Source organism: Dermacentor silvarum, chromosome 4 (assembly GCF_013339745.2).
Source record: "Dermacentor silvarum isolate Dsil-2018 chromosome 4, BIME_Dsil_1.4, whole genome shotgun sequence".
Lineage (NCBI taxonomy): Eukaryota > Metazoa > Arthropoda > Arachnida > Ixodida > Ixodidae > Dermacentor > Dermacentor silvarum.
The window spans coordinates 2777885-2800149 of record NC_051157.2 but is presented as its reverse complement, the minus strand read 5'-3'; the positions used below and the strand labels follow the sequence as shown (position 1 = coordinate 2800149).

At 52.4% G+C, this 22265-nt stretch overlaps 1 protein-coding gene and 1 non-coding gene across 3 annotated transcripts in view; both read right to left on the bottom strand.

Moving 5' to 3' along the window:
* LOC119448018 (fat-like cadherin-related tumor suppressor homolog) overlaps positions 1-22265 on the bottom strand; it is a 653800-nt gene that overhangs the window by 3018 nt on the left and 628517 nt on the right. The window lies entirely within an intron of this gene.
* On the bottom strand, positions 916-988 carry Trnak-cuu (transfer RNA lysine (anticodon CUU)). Its single transcript has one exon. It is a non-coding gene; the product is annotated as a tRNA-Lys (tRNA).

Genomic DNA, 22265 nt, shown 5'->3' with positions numbered 1-22265 from the left:
GCGCGATTGAGTAATAGGCAACATACAAAATAGTACCTGCCCTTTTCTGTACGTAGCTGTGGCCGTACCACTCACAAGAAGATCTGACTGGTGTGGGGATTGAGGGTTGCGCCGGCATGATTGCGCGCGCTTCGCCCGCTCTGCCGTCCCTCGCCATCGTCCCCCGCTGGCCTCCTTCTCCGCCCGCGCCGCCTAACCGGTTCCCGCGGTGGCGCTGCGCACGCGGCGGTTGGCGGTGAGGGCGGAGCGCTGACGTCACGACGCGGCCGGTTGTCGGTCGCTAGCGGCGAAGCGTGGACTTCTCTCCGGGACCAGCGCACGGTACGTTCATGCTTTCCTCTCGTCCGCCGACACCTTTGTGACTAGGGCTGGAGCTCGCGCACGGTGCCTTTGCCCGTGCGGGGAGCGCGTACTTGGTGCTGATCCTTTCCCGACGCTAAGCCGACGAGCGGTGCCATTAGTGCTCGCGCGAGGTCGTACCTCGCCGAGCCGCACTTGCCGAAAGCCTAAGCCGAAGGATATTGCCCGTGCTCTCGCGAGTTGACCCATTGGTTATCGCCAGAGCAAGTAGCATAGCCGCCGGGACTTTTCCTAGCGGCGTGTCCCAGCTTGAGCCTGTGCTCTCGCCGCGACGTGCTATAGGCGCCTGTTATTGTATTTTCGCCCTGGTGCGGGACCCCTTTGGCTCCCCTCCGTGCGGGCGTTTGTGCAGTGCTGGTGCCAGCGGTTTCAGTAAACGGTTTCCGTCAACTCAGGGCTTTACTGTGTTTTTGCGTGCGTCGCTCGGTAGCCCCTTGCGGCCTCTGAGCTCGCGCGCGAGCGGTGCTGGAGGCGACGGCTGACGCGGCCCTGTGGCTCGCTAAGCTCGAACCCGCGGTGGTTGGTCTCCTGTGAGACACCAAGAACCCACACTGGCGCCCAACGTGGGGCCCGAACCCACGACCCTGAGATTAAGAGTCTCATGCTCTACCGACTGAGCTAGCCGGGCGTCGGGGGGATGTGGGGATTGAGGGTTGCGCCGGCAATCGGGCTTCACTGCTCTGCCATCCCTCGCCATCGTTCCCCGCTGGCCTCCTTCTCCGCCCGCGCCGCCTAACCGGTTCCCGCGGTGGCGCTGCGCACGCGGCGGTTGGCGGTGAGGGCGGGGCGCTGACGTCGCTACGCGGCCGGTTGTCCGTCGCTAGCGGCGAAGCGTGGACTTCTCTCCGGGACCAGCGCACGGTACGTTCATGCTTTCCTCTCGTCCGCCGACACCTTTGTGACTAGGACTGGAGCTCGCGCACGGTGCCTTTGCCCGTGCGGGGAGCGCGTACTTTGTGCTGATCCTTTCCCGACGCTAAGCCGACGAGCGGTGCCATTAGTGCTCGCCGCGAGGTCGTACCCCGCCGAGCCGCACTTGCCGAAAGCCTAAGCCGAAGGATATTGCCCGTGCTCTCGTGAGTTGACCCATTGGTTATCGCCAGAGCAAGTAGCATAGCCGCCGGGACTTTTCCTAGCGGCGTGTCCCAGCTTGAGCCTGTGCTCTCGCCGCGACGTGCTATAGGCGCCTGTTATTATTGCGATAGCAATTATATGGACACTCAAAAGCAGATTTCTGCCGTCGGCGTCGCCGTCGCCGTCGCCGTGAGGTTCCGTATGACGTCATTTGGAGATGAAATCGTCGCCGCGCGCCGAACGCTGTATGTGCGAGTGAAAGGGCGCGAGGGGCGCGTCTTTCACGGGGAGTGAACGCACGGCGGAGAACAAACGCGCGTTCTGCGCCGTGCTCGCTTAAGGGCTGCAGAAGTAGGCGTCTCTTTTCTCCTTTACAATCACCATATATGTAGAGCAAACGCGCCTTCTTCGGACGCGCGAGAGGCCGTGGGGGAGGGGGAGGGAAGGGAGGCGACGTTTAGCTGCGGCACCAGGTGCCTATTTATATCAGAGGCTCCAGCAACAGTCACCAACGCCGCACGCATTTTGAGCTAACGCGGGCAAAACGCCGATGGCGTCGACAACAGTTCTGCGTGTTGTTGCTACCAAAGCCGCTCACCTTACTTCGTATGACATTGCTGTGTTGCTATCGCATTCATTGCTTCGCCCTTAGGGCGAAACTGTGACATTTTTGTATTTTCGCCCTGGTGCGGGACCCCTTTGGCTCCCCTCCGTGCGGGCGTTTGTGCAGTGCTGGTGCCGACGGTTTCAGTAAACGGTTTCCGTCAACTCAGGGCTTTACTGTGTTTTTGGTGTGCGTCGCTCGGTAGCCCCTTGCGGCCTCTGAGCTCGCGCGCGAGCGGTGCTGGAGGCGACGGCTGACGCGGCCCTGTGGCTCGCTAAGCTCGAACCCGCGGTGGTTGGTCTCCTGTGAGACACCAAGAACCCACACTGGAAAACACCGGTTATCTGAAACAAGTCTGGCCTGCAAACAAGAAGACACACGATAGCACGCTGTCTTCTTTTTGTTCGGCCCCGTTTTTAGCGCTGATCGTTTGCCTAAGTCATGTACTAGCTAGGTGATTGACATACATTATATAAATGAATGAATTCGTAAACAAAATTTTAGTGGTTTTTGATATCAGCATTTTTAAAAATAGCATAAGGATGATAGCATAATTCGATGCGAAGTGGCTGCACGCGTTAGCAAAGAAAAAATTTTGTCAGAAGTTAAGCAAAGTGTTCTTTCGGCAACACAAAAACATGCGTTAAGGCATTCTTGCCCGGGAAGTGCTAGGAAATTGTCTTCAATAAATAAACAACCTCAATAAATAAGTAAATAAATAAATAAATATATATATATAAATATATATTGTGAGACGTCGGCCGATGCGATGCCTTTATTTCTGAGCAGCCGCCCGAGTCAGAGACGAAGCACCGCACGAGACAAAAGATGATGATGAGTCGTATGTACAAATGAAGACGACGATATGCACAAATAGCGCTCACACAAGATGATGAGTTGTATGTACAGATGACGATGACGATATGCGCAAAATGCGCTCACACTAACTTCCCCCCTTCAGGAAAGCGGTCAGCAAGACCGCAAGCTAGAAAGGGTAGGTACGGCGAATGTAAGGTTTCAGGCGAGAGACGTGAACGATTTCAGTAGAGCGGCGGCGGCGGTCAGTAGCTGAGCTGACAGGAGTGACGCGGTAGTTAACGGCCGATGTTCTTTGCAAAACGGTGTAGGGGCCGAGATATCTCTGGAGAAACTTTTCACAGAGGCCCGGTGCGCGAACAGGTGTCCACAAAAGAACTTCGTCGCCTGGGCGGAACGAAGCAACGCGACGCGTCGCATCATAACGAATTTTCCTTTTGTCCTGAATGGTAGCGGTGTTGGCGCGAGCAATTTCACGGCAGCGGGCGATGCGAGCAGCAAATTCTTCAGGAAGAGACGCGGATGGAGCCGCAGGTGCTGAAAGCAGTGTAGTGTCCAAGACGAAAGACGGCGCACGACCGTACACAAGGAAGAAGGGACTGTAATTGGTTGTACGTTGGACGGCAGTATTGTACGCAAACGTCACGAAAGGTAGGATGGTGTCCCAGTTGGTGTGATCGGGTCGAACATACATTGACATCATGTCGGACAAAGTTCGATGAAAACGCTCGGTAAGGCCATTTGTTTGCGGATGGTACGCTGATGTGGTCTTATGGGTGGTGTCAGAGGCCTGGAGGACTTCACGAAGAACATGCGAAAGAAACATCTTGCCACGGTCACTCAGGAGGACACGAGGTGCGCCGTGGCGCAAAACGATAGCGTGCACGAAAAAGTCGGCGACTTCGGAGGCAGTACCAGAGCGGAGAGCAGCTGTCTCCGCGTACCGCGTGAGATGATCCACTGCGGTAACGATCCAGCGGTGACCAGCGGGCGTGAGTGGGAGGGGTCCGTACAAGTCTATGCCCACAATTTCGAAGGGGGTGGACGGGCATGGTAGAGGCTGCAGAGGACCGGCTGGAAGGGATGTCGAGCGTTTTCTGTGTTGGCATGACGCGCAGGAGCTAACGTATTTGGCGACAGAGACGGAAAGACCCGGCCAGAAACAACGCGTTTTGATGCGGTCGTAGGTCTTAAGAAAGCCCAAGTGGCCAGCCGTCGCGTCGTCGTGAAATGCTTCTAATACTTGGAGTCGAAGTGAGCGAGGTATGACTGGTACCCACCGGTTACCGGAAGGATGGTAGATTAATCGAAATAACGCTCCACCCTGAAGCTTAAAACGTGAAAGTTGTCGCCTTAAGCGACTGTTGGGGGGTCGTGCCAAGCCAGTAAGTCGGTCGATCAGCGTTCGGCAGTATGGGTCAGTACGCTGGAGTGAGACGAGGTCAGTGGACGGAAGAAAGTCAACTGAGGCAACCGCCTGTCCCGGGCTACTGGACGTGTTCTGAGACGTGTGGCTAGATGGGGACGTGCAGACCGAAGGTGAAGCATGGGCGTTTGGAGACAGCGGGCAGCGTGACAAAGCGTCGGCATCTTGATGTTGTTTGCCGGACCTATACGTGACAGTAAAGTCATATTCCTGCAAGCGCAGTACCCAACGGCCTAGGCGTCCAGACAAGTTTTTCAGGGACGACAACCAACAGAGGGCATGATGGTCGGTCACAATTGTGAAATGGCGGCCGTAGAGATAGGGTCGAAATTTTTGTATTGACCACACGATGGCGAGGCATTCCTGTTCTGTAATTGTGTAGTTGCGCTCAGCAGGAGAAAGCGTACGACTTGCATAAGCCACGACTTGCTCTTCAGATTTCTTATTCCGCTGCAGCAGGACAGCGCCAAGTCCATGCCCACTGGCATCAGTGTGTCAAATAGTAGGGGCGGTTGCATCGAAATGACGGAGCACGGGCCCTGACGTGAGAAGTCGTTTGAGGGTCTAGAAGGCGGCTTCACAGTCGTCCGACCACACAAAGGACGCGCTCGAATTCAGAAGTTTGTGTAGAGGAGCGGCGATGGTGGCGAAGTCACGGACAAAGCGGCGGAAGTAGGACGCGAGTCCTAGAAAGCTGCGGAGTTCTTTAAGTGTGGTTGGTGGCGGAAATTGCAGCACTGCAGCGATTTTATCGGGATCAGGCTGGATGCCATGCTTACTGACGACGTGGCCCAATACTTTAATGCTTCGGCTTGCAAAGCGGCACTTTTTAGTATTGAGTTGGAGACCAGCCTTTGCTAGACACGTCAGAACTTGGTCTAGACGTTGTAGGTGCTGGGAGAAACTCGACGAAAAGATGACAATGTCGTCCAAGTAACAAAGGCATGTCTTCCACTTTAAGCCACAGAGTACTGTATCTATCATACGTTCAAACGTAGCTGGCGCATTGCACAGTCCAAAAGGCATCACGTTAAATTCGAAAAGGCCATCAGGTGTAGCAAACGCAGTCTTTTCTTTATCTTGCTCATGCATTGGAATCTGCCAATATCCTGAGCGCAAGTCGAGGCTCGAGAAATACTCGGCACCTTGTAAGGTATCCAAAGCATCGTCAATACGAGGCATAGGATAAACATCCTTGCGGGTAATTTTGTTTAGCGCCCTATAATCGATGCAAAAGCGCACAGAACCATCCTTTTTCTTAACAAGCACAACAGGAGAAGACCAAGGGCTTGCTGAAGGCCTTATAATGTTGCGTGTCAGCATGTTGTTCACTTGTTCTTCTATAACTTTTCGCTCCGAAGGTGACACACGGTACGGGCGACGGCGAATGATGCGAGAGCCGTCTGTTTCAATTCGATGAGTAGTTACAGCGGTCTGACCCAGGCCTCGCGAAGAAACGTCAAAACAAGCTGCATGCTTCATTAAAATGGTGAGGAGTGCATCCGTCTGGGCCGGATTGAGATCTCCACTCAAGGTGGCCTTAATAGCACTAGTGTGGCCTTCTGCGGGCGTACAATGCGCGGAAGATGTGGCAGGCGAAACACTGACGACACATACCGGCGCAGCGTCGGCGAGCTTGGCGACGGTAGACCCTTTGGGCAGTAGTAGTGGCTCAGGAGTCGTGTTAAAGGCTGTGAGGCTGGCATAGCCACTTGAGAACCGGACCAAGCAAGAAGCGATGGCGAGTCCTCGAGAAATGCAGCGCTGAGAAGGTACAACCAATGCGTCTCCATCGACAATGTCTGTTGACTCAAGGGTAAGAACACGTTCTTCGTCTGGTTGTATAATAAAATCCGCTGCTGCAATGAGGTTGGGACACGGGGAATCGAAAACAGCATAAGTCTCGGTGTCGCTGATGTGGATGCTTGGGTCGCCGCACGAAATTAGTGCAGAAGCAGCAGACAGGAAGTCCCATCCTAATATCATCTCATGAGCGCACGTCGAAAGCACCGCAAATTGCACATGGTGACGAATACCGTCTATCAGGACGCGAGCTGTGCACTGTCCGGTAGGAAAGATGGGAACGTCATTGGCACCACACAGGACCGGACCAACATACGGCGTTTGCACTTTTCGCAGACGGAAGCACAGTTCACGATGTATAACAGAAATAGCGGCTCCAGTATCTACAAGGGCGTCGACGGAAAGACCTTCCACACAAACTGAGAGCAAATTGGCGGGGCGAGCAGGAGGAATTGGGACAGTCCGATACGATGCAGTTTCTCCTCCGAAAACTGCAGCCTCTAGTTTTCCGGACGGGTGTCCACAACGTGGGAAGCAGCACGCAAGGGCGATGAGGAACGGCGGTAAGGTGAAGGAGAGCGACGCCGGGACGAGCGGGATGCTCGAGCCATGTCCTGGGAAGGTGAAGGAGAGCGACCGGAAGAGGTTGTGTATGGTCCGGGAACGTACGAATCTGGGCCTGGTATCCTTTCTCGCTCAAAGGTGTCATAGCCTCGCCTTTCACCTGGGTGACGCCCGGGAACGTAGGAGTCAAACCTATGTGCGCTGTCTCGCTCAAAGGTAGCATAGCCCCGCCTTTCATCTTGCTGACGCCGACGGCAGAAGCGAGAAATGTGGCCGCGAATACCGCAGTAGAAACAAACAGGGCGCGACGACCGCCACGGAGAGTAGTACGGCTCTGCAGGAGTATTCGCTGCCAGCGAAGCTAGGGGGTCGCGGTAAGCTTCGGCACGTGGAGACGGAACGGTCGAGGGAGGCCGGGAGGCAATTTCGGCATAACTTGGCGGACGAAATGGTGCAGTAGACTTGTCCATTTGGACGTTTGTCATCGACGCCAGTTCGTCCTTGACGATGTCACGCAGTCCAGGAGGAGCGGGGCGAACGGTTGCAAGCGTCGTAGGTCCAGAAAGATGGCCGTGAAGCTCCTCCCTGATGAGAGTTCGTATCAGGGCGCGCAGCTCAGCATCACCGTTGAGATGAGGGTCGGTAGAGGCGCGTGGCAGGCGAATAGACTGGAGCGTGTCTAGACGCTGGCAGGCCGTGATAATATCCCCAACGCAGTTTGGGTTCTGCATGACGAGAGCATTAAAGGCGACCGTGTTGATGCCTTTCAGTATGTGGCGAACGCGATCAGCTTCCGCCATGTCACTCTGTGCGCGGCGGCAGAGAGCGAGGACGTCCTCAATGTAGGACGTATAGGACTCGTCTTGCTCTTGTATGCGCGTTGCCAGCTTCTGTTTCGCGACGGCGGAGCGTCCAGAGGACATGCCGAATATCTGGCGAAATTGCTGGGTGAATGATGACCAGTCCGAAAAGTCACTTTCGTGGTTAAAAAACCATGTCTTCGCAACTTCGGTCAAGTAAAAAGCGACATACCGCAATTTGTGCGTGTCGTCCCAATGATTGGCGTCGCTGGCTCTGTTGTAGTGATCGAGCCAATCGTCGACGTCGTCGCCGCGGAGGCCGGCAAAGACGGGAGGATCTCGGTGTGTGGTGTTCACCGTCCAGGTAGGCCCAGCGGGCTGAGCAGAGGTGGTAGCAGCACTGGTGGACGGGTTGGTTTCTGCCATCACCGTGGTAGGCGAGAGCAAACGACGACCGGATCGGAGCTCCAGGGGAATCGGGAAAGTAAGAGGACGTGGGAATCGAAAGCACTCTCCACCACTTGTGAGACGTCGGCCGATGCGATGCCTTTATTTCTGAGCAGCCGCCCGAGTCAGAGACGAAGCACCGCACGAGACAAAAGATGATGATGAGTCGTATGTACAAATGAAGACGACGATATGCACAAATAGCGCTCACACAAGATGATGAGTCGTATGTACAGATGACGACGACGATATGCGCAAAATGCGCTCACAATATATATATATAGAGAGAGAGGGGGGTGAAGGAAGGGAGAGGAGTGGTAGTTGTCAGCGGCAAAACCCTCCCGAAATAAACTTCAGGCTAAGCCACTGCTGCTTATAGTGCAGCCACGTGAAATGAAATACTAGTAATAATGCAGCTGCCAGCAAATCCTGCAGACAAGCAAGACAGCAAGCATGCTTCTTAACAAGGTGGTGCAAACCAAGAAGAGAGCAACAAGGGCAGTGCAAAGGAGAAGTGAAGAGAGAGAAAAAAAAGAAAGGATGAAGCAAGTGATACGGTGGCAGCGGCATATGTTGTGTGCCCTTTTCTAATTCAAACGCTTTCGAAATACAGCCCCCCCCCCCCCCCCCCCCCAAACCCATTTATAACAAACGCAATAGTTCCATGAAAAGTTGTCTACATCGATCAGTAGTCGGTTTTATGTGACCTTGCCCTTCAAGATGCGCAAACACTAACGACACTGAAGCTGGCGTCGGTAGTTATGATGAGACACCACTTTGCTCAGAAAATCAAATTTTCTGTGTCTTCATTTTTATTTCAGACGCTTTGCCCCATCTAGCTGCAAGTTCCTGCTAAAAACGTAATCTAAAGAACAATATGCAGCCTTGTAGCTCTATCCGAATGGCACCCGGCTGATTCCGATCACCTGCCACTTCAATATTACGAGTGCAGTCGCTGCCATTTTTTCCTTGGGAACTCACAATATATTTTACTACAGTGCCTAGAATAAGTATATTCTAGGCACTGTAATTTTACTATACACAGGACACAAGTGGATAACGAAGTATTCTAGTTGGCTGGAAACTATTGTGCCATGACAGCAATTTGCAAAGGTATGCAGCATCAGTCTCATGCACGCCAAAAGCATTCAAGTTGCATTAATTGTCAATGTTGCTTTAGCTGAAAAAAAATATGAAGTTCTAAAGGTGGAATGCCATCGAGAACCATTATCAGCAACGGTGTAAATGAAGCGTCCAGGAGCAGTTACCTCCAGATAAAGGCGTAGTAACCGCCGACTCTTTGCAACTTTGCGTGGCAGCTCGCGTCTTGCCACGTTCACACCAACTCTGGCCGTGAGAATATCGACAGTAACGATAAGATAGCAACATGACAGTAATGATAAGATGGCAACATGTGAGCAGCTACTGGTCCAAATAGGCTTAGTGCATATGGCGCTGTACGGAGAACTGCGCAAAGAGTGCCACAGCTGTGGCATGCACCGGTGTGCACCAGTGCTGGCTTGCCCTGAAGTACACTGGTGACATGCCTTGAAAGCATGGTTACCATACCATGGTCCATAGGGGTACAATTTTCATCATTTTCCGGACGGGAGGAGGAGCTTTGCCACCCCTCTCTCTCTCTATATATATGTGTGTGTATATATATGTCTTCTTAGGACCCCTTGTACAATATATTGCACATGCCTTAATTTTTAAATGTGTAAGCATTTCATATGCTTACCCAATGAGAAAAATCATCCGTCCGTCCTGTAAGACAATCGCTTTCAAGATAGGGCCCACAGCAGTGAGTCAATTCACTTACATGCTGCCTCTCGCTTCGACTAAGCAGCGAGAACACAGCGCTCATGAAGCTATCACACTCGCCGCACTCTCTGACCTCATCGCAGATCACTTTCAAGATAGGGGCCTGCGCGTCTCTCTTCAATGTGAACTAAGCCATACTAAGAGGCGAGAACACAGCGTGCATGAAGCTATCAGCACTCGCCGCACTGTGTTCCCATTGCAGGTCACTTTCAAGACAGGAGCCCGTGTGGCCGCACCATATGCAGCCGCTGCCGGAGTACGGTTGGCCACGGTTGATAATGGCTTGATGCAGATGGTTAAGGTGCTAAAGAGCAATACCGGCTTAAAATGACTGGAACGTCATCAGCGCACCTGGCGTTGCCACCTGCAGTAGTTTACTTGCCTCATCAATTCACCTTGCGCCGCCGTCCGCAGCAGTTCATGCCGCCACAGCGCTGTCATTTATACTGGTTGTATCAAGTTTCATAACACTGATAATGACACTGAGCTGCATAGAGATGAGCAAGTGACACAATGCTTACGTACGAGGGCGGTCCGATAAGTACTTAGCCTTCAAAAGGAAAACGAAAATTCTGGAATGGTGTCGATTTATTTCTCAACATAGTCCCCTTTCAACTCTATACACTTGACCCAGCGATCCTCCAACTTCTTGATCCCGTCAGAAAAATATGTTTTCTCCTGAGCAGCAAAGAAGGCTTCTGTGGCCCCGGAGATAACTTCTTCATTCGACTCAAATTTTTGTCCGGCGAGTGACTTTTTCAAGTTGGGAAACAAGAAGAAATTACTCGGGGCCAAATCTGGAGAATACGCTGGATGGGGCACCACTTCGTAGCCCAGTTCGACCAACTTGGCCGTGGTGACGGCGCAGGTGTGAGATGGCGCGTTGTCATGGTGGAAGAGCACCTTTTTCTTCACCAAATGTGGCCGTTTTTTTCGCAATTCGGCGTCAAATCGGCCCAGTAATTCGGCGTAGTAGGGTCCTGTCACCGTTTTGCCCTTCTCAAGGTAGTCGACGAAGATCACACCTTGAGAATCCCAGAAAATGGTGGCCATCCCCTTTCTGGCCGATGCGACAGTCTTCGTCTTCACCTTCTTCGGAGCAGGTTCTCAGGGTGCAGTCCACTGTTTCGACTGTTCTTTGGTCTCTGGTGTGTACCAGTGGATCCATGTTTCGTCAACGGTCACAAAACAAAGCAGGAACTCCTTCGAATTACGCTTGAACAGTTTCAAACACTGCTCTGAAGTGGTCTCACGGACGCGCTTGTTGTCCGGAGTGAGCAAATGCGGCACCCATCGCGCCAACAGCTTTCTCATGCCCAAAATTTCATGCAGGATATGACCCACGCAGTGTTTTGAGATGCCTACTGTCTTAGCTATCTCGCGTACCTTCAGTCGGTGGTCTGCCAATACGAGGCCGTGGATTTTTGCCACGTTATCAGCTGTGGTAGCCGTTTCCGGGGCCCCTGGGCGAGGCTCATCAAAAACCGACGTGCGACCACGTTTAAACTCGTTGAACCAATTTTTGACGGTTGCCATCGAAGGAGAAGACTCACCGTAGACGGCATCCAGTCGCTCTTTGATTTCGCTGCGCGATTTCCCTTTCAAAAACAAGAATCGAATCACCGACCGATATTGCTCTTTTTCCATTTTTTTAACGGACACACGAAAAATCACCTGCTTCCTCTTCCTCAAGTGGCCAAAAACAAAACCGCGAGCCCGATTCGACTGGACCTTTGCATGTGTCCCTCTAAGAGAGCCTACTCAACATCAGTATATGTCTCATGCGATAGCGTCGCGCTCTCACGGTGAGGCTAAGTATTTATCGGACCACCCTTGTATACTTAGACAACTCCCAGAGGATTTTTTTCCCCCCAAAATTCACATGCAAGCGATTACTCAAAATTACTCGATTACTCGCCCTTTTTCGCGCTGTATCGGACCGGAAAAATTCGGTCGAAGCGAATAACTTCATTCAAACGAACTGGATTTTTTTTTTCTTCTCGTTACCACATAAAGCTATGCGGTAGACGGGTGGTTCAGCATCGTGTCAGACGGCCGATGTTGTGGCGGCCTCTACTGCCTTAATTCTAAGTGTTTGTGGAGTGCATTTGAGCGACTTTGCAGAACGAGTGAAGCCGCCTCGACTTGCTGCCATGGTCCACGTCCCTGCCTGCTGTCTCGGCCTCTCCCTGTTCGCGGCCCGATGCAGCAGAACATGGCAGCCACAATGAGGGAGGCACACCACCATACACTCCCACGAGGATGCGTCGGTGCGAGGTTCATCGAGCCGGCGCGCAAGCCGCTTCGAGAAAGTCCTGACCCGCTGTTCCCGGGTGGACATTGCGGCGCGCATCTTGAGGGCAAGCCATCTTCAGCCCCCGTCATCGTCAACCACTGTTACAGCTGCCACATGTGGGCAGCCGCCACACAGGACTGTGCTGCCTATCAACATGGATTCGGACATTTCCTGCCGGAGTTTACCATCGCATCTGCCCGGATACTTTGTCAATGCCGTCGTTCCAGTGATTTCTCCGCCGTAGGGCAATATTTAAGGGTGGAGGGATGTGGGAATCCTCGGGTCCTATAACCGCCGCACGGGCAGCGAACGTCGCATCAAGCGCATGCGTGCCAGGGAGAATCGGGAGAGGGGAAACTTTCCTTCCGCGGGAGGCGCGCGGGAATCGCAAGCGCTATCAGTGCCACCGGGTGGGTCACGTGAGATCCCGCTGATATCGCCCGGGTCTCTTTGGTCTCCAGCAAGCGGCGACGGTGGAAGTCTCCGCCGTCGCTCCCGTATTCCCGCACGTGGTTAGTCAACCGCGTTCTTGCCGCGGCAAACGCCGCGGCTCCCCCGGTATTCCCCAGTTGGTAAGTCGGAAGCTCTTCTTTACCTAGTGTATTAATCTCTTCGAGGGAACCCTCAGTGATGTCAACAATAGCTAGCTGGCCTGCTCGAAGTGTTAGTCGCAGTCGTAATAAATGCTTTCCATGTACACGTGGTTGTCGTCTAATGTTTCCTCGAGCTTGTACCAGACCGCAGTTGATGCGCAGGCATGCGCCAACCGCGGGGCTCGGTGTGTCGAGGCAGAGGGCCGTCGGCGATTCACCCCATATCCCGACAACATATATTAGGTTAATTATTGCTCTCGACCAATATCGACCAATACTATTTTTCGTGTAAAGCTTTTCGCTGGTCACTGGTGGCGTGCATTTTCATGCGCCAGCTCCTTCAGCACAGGAGCAGAATTGAAAGGAGCGCTATCAACCGAACCAAATTTTCTCAAATCGAATTCAAGCATTTCGGTCGGCACGAAATTTTACGTGTGATGACGTACCCACTTTTTCGTGTCTTGTCAAATGACTTCAAATGTCGCCGGTGGCCGACGTCCTCGAGGCATCCTCGAGCGATCGCTTTTTCGCGATTATTTACGTGCGGTTTTCCGTCTTGGCATCGGACGCGTCGCAGGCCTTTTGTTACGCTGCGCCAGTCACGCAACATCTCGCAAAAGTGATCGTTTTCCCCGAATACAGCTGTATATTTTCAAGGTGGCAACGGTGAAATGGGCCGACTACGCCTCGCGCGCGTCGCCCACGCCGGTCGCCGCCATGCTGGTAGCATGTTTACATTTATCCCGCGGCCAGCGCTGTCCCGGCGTTCGATTTTGCAAACTTCGGGCAACTCCGGGTTGTCTTGGGATCCCAGTCCACGTGACTTTCTATCAGAACCGTAACTAGCTGGCTGCTGTCTGGCTGCCAGCGGGCTGACAGAACTCTGAAAATCGAAGAAGCCCAGTAGTGTAAACAATCACAAGGGCATTTATTGCACCTTTCATACACTGATGCACGCTAGCCGAATTACTATGCATAGAACATGCACATGGGCGTGACTTACCGTGACGGGATAGCAATTGAATATGTTCGCCCGATGCTAAGACACCATTGCCTAGTCGTTCACGCGTACGGTCACGCGAAGGGTAGCGAGTTCAAACGATCGTGTTCGTCCGTACCGGTGTGCTGATCCTAAGGCTTCTCGGAACGGTCCCGCAAAGCGGGCCGGCACACGCGCGAAGCGTTTGTGTATGCTGCTCGCTGACCCCCAAGCCAAGAGGAAGCGCCTTCGACCTTTTGCGCCCAAGTAACCCCACCGTTAGGTGGCGTTAGCATCGCGACACTCGCGCCATCTTTTGCAATGCGCTGCAACCACACCAACCGTAAAGCCACGTGGCGAAGCCGGATTACAGGAGACGGGAGTCATGCGGGGAAAACAACATCAGGGGATGCGCAAGAGTCGCGCGTCCCCACAAGCCGCACAAACCGCTAGCCAGCGGTCGGCAGGCGACCGCTCCTCTAGTGCAGCCGACACCTGGAGCGCGGCACTGAGAGCCACCTTCAAGCCTTGACTATGATCCCGCCTCACCAGCCCAAGCAGTGCAGCTGACCAGCCACCTCCGAGTCGGCATCAAGTGTACGCCAGCCCGACGCTCAAGCCTGCGTCTGCAACGCTTCCTTGGTTGCCAACCTTGACAAGAACTTAGAATGGCTGCCCGAACCCCTCGGGCATACCTAGGTGCCCACCTCAATGTACGGGGGGCTTAAGGGGAGGAGGATGTGGGGAGGACATGCACCCACCTTCGCTCGCGTACTCTCGTTGTTGCGAGCACATGTTACGGACGTATCGGGAGCCGGCGTAGACACGAGAGAGAGGCACTTTGCCCACTTCCGGTTCTCACTTGCCTCTCGCGACGCGCGTACCCTCGTGGGAGAAGGGATGGTATCCGGAAGGTATCCGACGGGCGAGGAGGCAATTCTCCTCGCAAAAAGGTAAAGAGGCATAAATGAGCGCCACCGGGGGAGACCGGCTCTCTCTGGCACCCCTACCTCGAACCTGCTGGAACGGATTTTACCTGCTGTAACCCGTGAGTGACCTTGCTTGTGTGACTATCACCCGCAACGAGGCAAGCTTACTTATTACAGAGTGGACTTCCCTCTGCAAGTGTGCCTTATTGCCCACAGCAATAAACATTGTTGAGTTGACTCGCTCGTAGCCTTATTTGCCCGAACCCAACGTAGCTGCGATTGCACGCGCTACGGGTTGGGGAGCACGACGGAACAACTGTTTGTGGCTAGATCCGGAGCTTGCCTTCAGCCCTAGCCTCACGCAGAGCGCACCCCCCCCCCCCCCCCCCCCCCCAGGGTATAATGTGTTTGTACAGTGTATTAATAAATCTAGATTTTCTAATGTTACCTCACGCCGTCGTCGCACCTGCCGATCTACACTTGCCCCTGCCGGAGCTCATCCCCCTTTATCTTCGTCTCCCTGGTGAGCTGATGCATCTGAACACTAACAGCTGTGTCACTTCATTACAATACCGTGTAATCAACATCACAGTTCTAGAGTTCATAAGCTTTTAAATTTATGTGCCCATTAAAAACTGCGCGAGCATTTCGCACCAGTCTGCCATGTCGAAAAACGAGACACGAGCAACACCAACACTCGCTTCACCCATGAAAGTGGCGGGAGAGAGAACATAGAGGAAACCTAATCGGCTTAACATCATATACTAGGTGGTGTCTAAATCCAGCACCCGGTGACTCCTTCCTTGGAGTAACAGAAGCAAATCACAAAGGCAATGCTTTTCTGGATTGGATGCGCCAGTAGCTATTGCAGGTAGCAGCGGGGGTGCTTTGCAACATTGGCATGATTTGCAAGTTACCACATAACGGCGGACGGAGTATTCGCGACTACAGATTTCATGCGACACCTAGCAGTGAGCGCCGGAAACCTTACAAGGAGGTCAGAGCGTCGGAGCAGACGCTCCCTCCGTAGCCTTTGTACTGCGATCAGGTGCGCTTCTAGTATGATACGATGGAGCCATCATCTATGAAACTCCGCACAGCTGTGGAATTATGCTGCGTTTTGCAGTTTTGCAGCGCCGAAGAGCCCCATGGATTGTGAATCTTATCATAAGCTGCGACAACGGCAATAGTTGTGTTTTCAACATCTTGCTTGAGAAAGTTATTATTAATATTTTTTTCAGGCATTCTTCTTCTTCTTTCTGGGGTTTTACGTGCCAAAACCAGTTATGATTATGAGGCACGTTGTAGTGGAGGGTTCCGGATTAATTTTGACCAGCTGGGGTTCTTTAACATGCACTACAACGCAAGCACACAGGCGTTTTTGCATTTTGCCTCCATCGATACCACGATATTGTGCTCAGCAGCGCAACGCTTTAGCTGACTGAGCCACCCTGGCGGGTGCGAAGGTCGGTTGTTGTTTGTGTGAAGAGAACACGATCCTGTTGCTTGTACTACATTTGCAGTAAAGTGCTACAGCGAACTTCAGGAAGTTTGCATTGAGGTTGTCACTGCCATCGTGATAACGTTCAGCGTATGCGTGCTGCAACATGCAGTTTCATGTGATAGCCGGCGTGGTAAATGCAGTTTATGATGCGGATGTAGCCACGGTACTCAAGCTTTCCTTGATTAAAGCTGTTAAAGGACAAGTCCGAATTATTGTCATGAGTAAGAGCCCATGCGGCGAAAGAAAGGAAGAGAAAGACGATATGAACGGAGCATTCCAAACGGCACGAGACCGTGAGGCCCGTGAGCCGAGCTGTGATCGAGGGAGAAAAAGCACAATTCGAGCATTATCAATGTGGCTCTGGGCCGGGAAGGACACATCGTCAGATACGCTCTGGCGATGGGAGACATGGAGGTCCGGCCGAGTCCGTGACGCGGGCAGTCCGAGGTGCAGTCGTCGACCTCGGAGACGTTCGAGCGAGGCTCCTTGGACCAGCTGCAGCACCACACGGCATGGCCGGGCACTCCGGAGAGGATCCCCCTTCTTCGGCAGACCAGCGTGTTCGATGATCCCCGGAACGCCACATCGGCACATCGGGAAAGGAGCTGGACGGAAGCGGAGGCCGAGCACGTCGCTAGGCCTAACCCGTCAAGCCTCCCTGCCACGTCAGCAACAGCGACCGGGTCAAACAGGCTTCCGAAACGAGCGAGTTGACGGACCGACTTCTATGCAGCAATGTTTATGCGACGGTTGGCGAAACAACCACATGGAGAAAGATTCTACGAGATTCCGGCCGGGAAGATACGAGCAACAACAGCGACGAACTGAGTGAGAGATCTATTCCTGTATGGAGATACCAGTAGGCCAGAGTTGCCCGACTTTCGTGTAGAAAACACCCAGAACTATTGTGGACATAATTAAGGGCATGTTTATTAATTGAGTAGGTTGCACATTTATTAGTATTTATGCCTTCAGTGTGTTCTAGTTTTAGTGAGTTTTGTTTGAAGTTCGGATTTTGCGTGTTATTAAAACCTGCTTGCTGTGTTGCCATGCGTCTTCCCTCTCCATCTCTCATAACACCTGCATGCCCCCGAGATCAGTGACAACAAAACAAACATCACAATTATGCGATTTTCTGAATTAACGAGGGTTGAATTAAGGAGGTTTTACTGTATCATATTTGATGACCGGAGCAGCGTGCATCTGTTCAAACAAAGATGACATAGTCAAAGAATTGAAGATAGTGCATTAGGAGCTGTGCACCCATGTCTAACCCATCCATTTTATTCAAAATACTAAGGGAAACATCCTACAGGGTCATCCCAAGCCCCGTAGAACATTTCGCTCAGGTCTTGGTATCTGTGGGGAAAGGACACAAATTTTTTTTATATATATATTTTTTACGTGTACTCCGAGACTTGTGGAATCAGTAGAAGTGCATACCGAAGTGAAGAAGACGAGCTGAGGGCAGGTGGCACGGGAGCTGGAAGAAAAAAGAACAAAAACGAAGAAAAAGAAGCGCTACGTGGCGAACGTGCGGAGGAGCTTGGGCGGCGAAGCCACGGTGGCAGTAGATCGGGTGTTACGCTCGGGAAGAAGAGCTCGGGCCGTGGTTCCTGCTGCGGCCGAGTGACCAAGGCGTGCCTACCCGGGCCAGATGCGGAGGCCTGTTCCAGGACCAAGGACGAGGCCTGCTGAGCGGCTCCTGCCAGGGCGCAGTTGCTGAGGGCTGTCCTTGGTCGAGGCTGTCATGAGTAAGTGGCCGGAGGCGAAATAAAAGAAGACGAGGACGATGTGAGCGGAGCGTTCTGAACGGCGCGAGCGCGCGAGGCGCGTGACCCGAGGCGTGATCGAAGGAGAAACGGCGTTGTCTGAGCATTATCGACGTGGCTCCGGGCCAGGAAGGTCGCATCGCCAGCACCGCACTGGCGACGGGAGACTCGGGGGTCTGGCCGAGTCCGTGACGTTGGCCGTCCATGGTGTGGCCGTCGACCTCGGCAAGTTCGAGTGAGGCTCCTGGACCGGCTGCAGCCTCTCACGGCAGGACCGGGCACCCCAGAAAGGACCCCTCTTCCAAGGCAGACCGGCACGCTCGATGATCCCCGGAACGCCACGTCGGCTCTCGGGAAAGGAGCGAGACGGAAGCAGCGGCCGAGGACGTCGCTAGGCCTAACCCGTCACCTCTCCCGGCCACGTCAGCAACAGCGACCGGGTTACCCAGGCTTCTGAGACGAGCCAGTTGAAGGACCGACTTCTATGCAGCAACGTTGATGCGAAGATCGGCAAAACGGCCACATGGCTACGAGATGCTACGAGATTCCGGCTGGAAAGATACGAGCAACCCCATCGACGAGCTTTGTAAGAACGACTTTCTTGTATCGTCACTACAGTAGGCCAGTGATGCCAGACTTTGGGGTAGGAAGGGCCTAGGACTAACGAAGGCGAAGTTAAGGATATTTATTGATTCATTAGGTTGTACATTTGTTAACATTTATTTGTTTGTGTGTCTTAGTTCAGTGTGTAGCTTGATTTTCGGTTTGAGGCTTTTTGGTTTTGAGTTCGCGTGTAAATAAAATCTGCTTGCTGTGTCGCCATGCGTCTTCCCTCTCCATCTCTGATAACACCCGCACGCCCCCGAGATCAGTGACAACGAAACACATCACAATTGGCGAGCCTGCCAGGATCCGTCCCGGATTCTATCCAGCCCAGTCACTGATTCTCGGAAGTTGCAAAGATGGATTGGGAGGCGATATCGGCCACTATTCGCAAGCAGAAGCTCAGCAAGGAGCAGGGCCTCAAACTAATTGAGGATGAAAGGAAACGCGTAGAGGCCGCTCGATTAGCAGAACTTGCTGCAGTTACTAAAGCTTACGAGGAAAGAAAACAGCTCCAGGAGAGAGAGCTTAAGATGCTGCGAGAGCAGTTACAGGCATTGAAAATGAAAGAGCGTGAGGCTGAGCTTAAGATTGAGAGTAGGCCCGCTAGTGTAGCAGAGCCGCCGGACAGCAGAAATCTGTCAGAAGACGTTGGCAGAATAGATAGCGCCTATGACGGTGTAGAGAATGTAGCTTCAACCCAGAACGACAGGGGGTTGGTAATGAAAAATGATTCCAAGGATAGCCAAGCATCAGAATCGATAAGTCAGCCAACCTCAGAGAGAAATGAGAAAGCTGGCAGATACCCGAATCACTCGAGACGCAAGACAACGAGCAAGGGTAGGAAGAACTCGCACAGAACGCGTAAGGGCGTAGTAGAGGAAAAGTAGATTCACCTCGGAATGACAGTGAGGTGATAATCGAAAACGATTTCAGTGATCGACAGGCATCAGAAATGAGGAATCAGCCAAACTCCGAAAGAATGAGAGGGAGGATAGATGCGCTAGTCGCCTAAAACGCGCAAAGCATGGAGGTAGAAAGAAAACTCCCAGTAGATGGAAAAGAAAACAGCGTATTAAAATGCAGATGCTATGAGAAGAGGCGGACGTCAAGGAAAAGGATTAAGAGGCCAGAGTTAAGGCAGGGACATTCCAAACTGCCCAAGAAATGTGCTAGAGGAGGAAAGAGGAAGAAGCAGGCCGTACGTAGGGAAGCGTGGGAGCTCCGAAAAAGGCGGAAAAATAGTACAGGTATAAACTGGTAGGCTACAAAAGGACTATCATTAGGAATGCCCTCGGACACTGGAATTGTCAACTTTTACAAACGTGTGTAAATAGCAAGTTTATCATGTAGAGTGTTTTGGGACAATGAACATTACGAAAAGACCATTGCAGTGCAGGTGCGGTGAAAGGTGAAATGTGCGCGAAAATGTGTGGTGACAAGCGAGCCGCGAGCACAAGTGAAGTCCGCAAGCCTCAGAAGAAGAGTCCAGCAGGAAAATTGAGGACAAGAGAAAGCAGTTTTTTGGAAAAAACCTCTTGAAGAGGGGAGCCAGTCATGAGTAAGTGGCCGGAGGCGAAATAAAAGAAGACGAGGACGATGTGAGCGGAGCGTTCTGAACGGCGCGAGCGCGCGAGGCGCGTGACCCGAGGCGTGATCGAAGGAGAAACGGCGTTGTCTGAGCATTATCGACGTGGCTCCGGGCCAGGAAGGTCGCATCGCCAGCACCGCACTGGCGAGGGAGACTCGGGGGTCTGGCCGAGTCCGTGACGTTGGCCGTCCATGGTGTGGCCGTCGACCTCGGCAAGTTCGAGTGAGGCTCCTGGACCGGCTGCAGCCTCTCACGGCAGGACCGGGCACCCCAGAAAGGACCCTCTTCCAAGGCAGACCGGCACGCTCGATGATCCCCGGAACGCCACGTCGGCTCTCGGGAAAGGAGCGAGACGGAAGCAGCGGCCGAGGACGTCGCTAGGCCTAACCGTCACCTCTCCCGGCCACGTCAGCAACAGCGACCGGGTTACCCAGGCTTCTGAGACGAGCCAGTTGAAGGACCGACTTCTATGCAGCAACGTTGATGCGAAGATCGGCGAAACGGCCACATGGCTACGAGATGCTACGAGATTCCGGCCGGAAAGATACGAGCAACCCCATCGACGAGCTTTGTAAGAAGACTTTCTTGTATCGTCACTACAGTAGGCCAGTGATGCCAGACTTTGGGTAGGAAGGGCCTAGGACTAACGAAGGCGAAGTTAAGGATTTATTGATTCATTAGGTTGTACATTTGTTAACATTTATTTGTTTTGTTGTGTCTTAGTTCAGTGTGTAGCTTGATTTTCGGTTTGAGGCTTTTGATTTTGAGTTCGCGTGTAAATAAAATCTGCTTGCTGTGTCGCCATGCGTCTTCCCTCTTCATCTCTGATAACACCCGCACGCCCCGAGATCAGTGACAACGAAACACATCACAGAGGCCTACCGAGGTGCTGTCCGCGTGGGCCGACCCTGGGTCGCGGTCCTCGTGAGTTGCGGCCGCACAACGCAGTGTTGTCCTCAACATAGCCAGGCGCCACACACGGTAGCGCAGCCGTGTGCCGGCGACGGTTCCAGCAGCAGAACCGTGCCACCTCTGCCTCGGCTCGCCTCGGCGACCGTACCGCGGTAACGACAAGCGAGTCGATCGTCACGACCGAAACCGTGAGATAGTTTCCGGAACTCTTGACGCGCCGAACGGTGGTGTAGGACTGAGCGTCGCGACATCAGTGTGCGCGTGAAACTCCTCTGTGACATTGTTTTGTTTTCTTTTCATTTCCTTGCCATCGTGTTTGAAAGAAAAACATTTTTTTTTTTTTGCCTACTAGCGTCTCTTGTGCGTTTTCTCGTTAAGACACACAAACAAGTGACGAACGTCCATAATCATCACAGTATCCCTTACACAAAAGGCGTTAGTGAGGCTCTAGCGAGAGTATTAGCTAGATACAATCTCGAGTTGCCCATGTACCAACAAGCAAAATGCGCTCAGCGAATTTGCCATGATCCTTCAGACTTTAGAATCTTTGACAGGCGGCAAATCACGCCAAACCTAACAATGAAACGGAGCGGACGGCACCTCCTTTTTGCGCTGGCTACTAAAGTCGCGTGATGTGAGGTCCAATTTCGTCTGTCGCGCAGATTGGCCTTACGATAACCCATCTGCCGTAGAGTTGGGACAGCCATTCTGCATCTTGCAGAAAAACTGAAAAGCAAAACTTTCTATGCAATAAATAAAGGATTGCCGCAAAGCACATGTCCACTATTAAACTGAGAACACTGGTATTCAGTACAATATAATGTCACTAATCATTAGTTTCAGAGGAAACAAAGCACTCGATTCTATTCAAGAGAAATTCTATTGCTATAAAAAAATTTCCAGACCTTCATATACTAGAACTGAGCTGTAATAAGTGCTGGCATAGTAATTTGGTGTACATTTCAATAAAAGTGACCATACTGTATAGCGTATTGTTTCTATGTATGTAGTGTATCGTTTCTATGTACCTATTGTTACTGATAGCTTGCTACATTCTTGTTATGCAATGCTAGCAGACTCCGAGCATGTACAGCACCGTATTTTCTTGGCCAAAATTAGTAAGCATCAAGTTTTGTGAGAAGTTTTCTGATTTCGATATTCAATTCGATATTCGCTTTTCTTTCTTGATTCGACTTATATTCGATTCGAAATCTACTATCCGTATTTGCACACCATAGAAGTAATGCAAGTTGGGGCCCATAGAAATGCATGGGCACCATCTGGGACCTTTGCTTGGGATCAAATTAACCAGACACGAATTATTGGAAGTCGACTGTAGCTAGTGAAAAAAACACTTATATTGGAGAA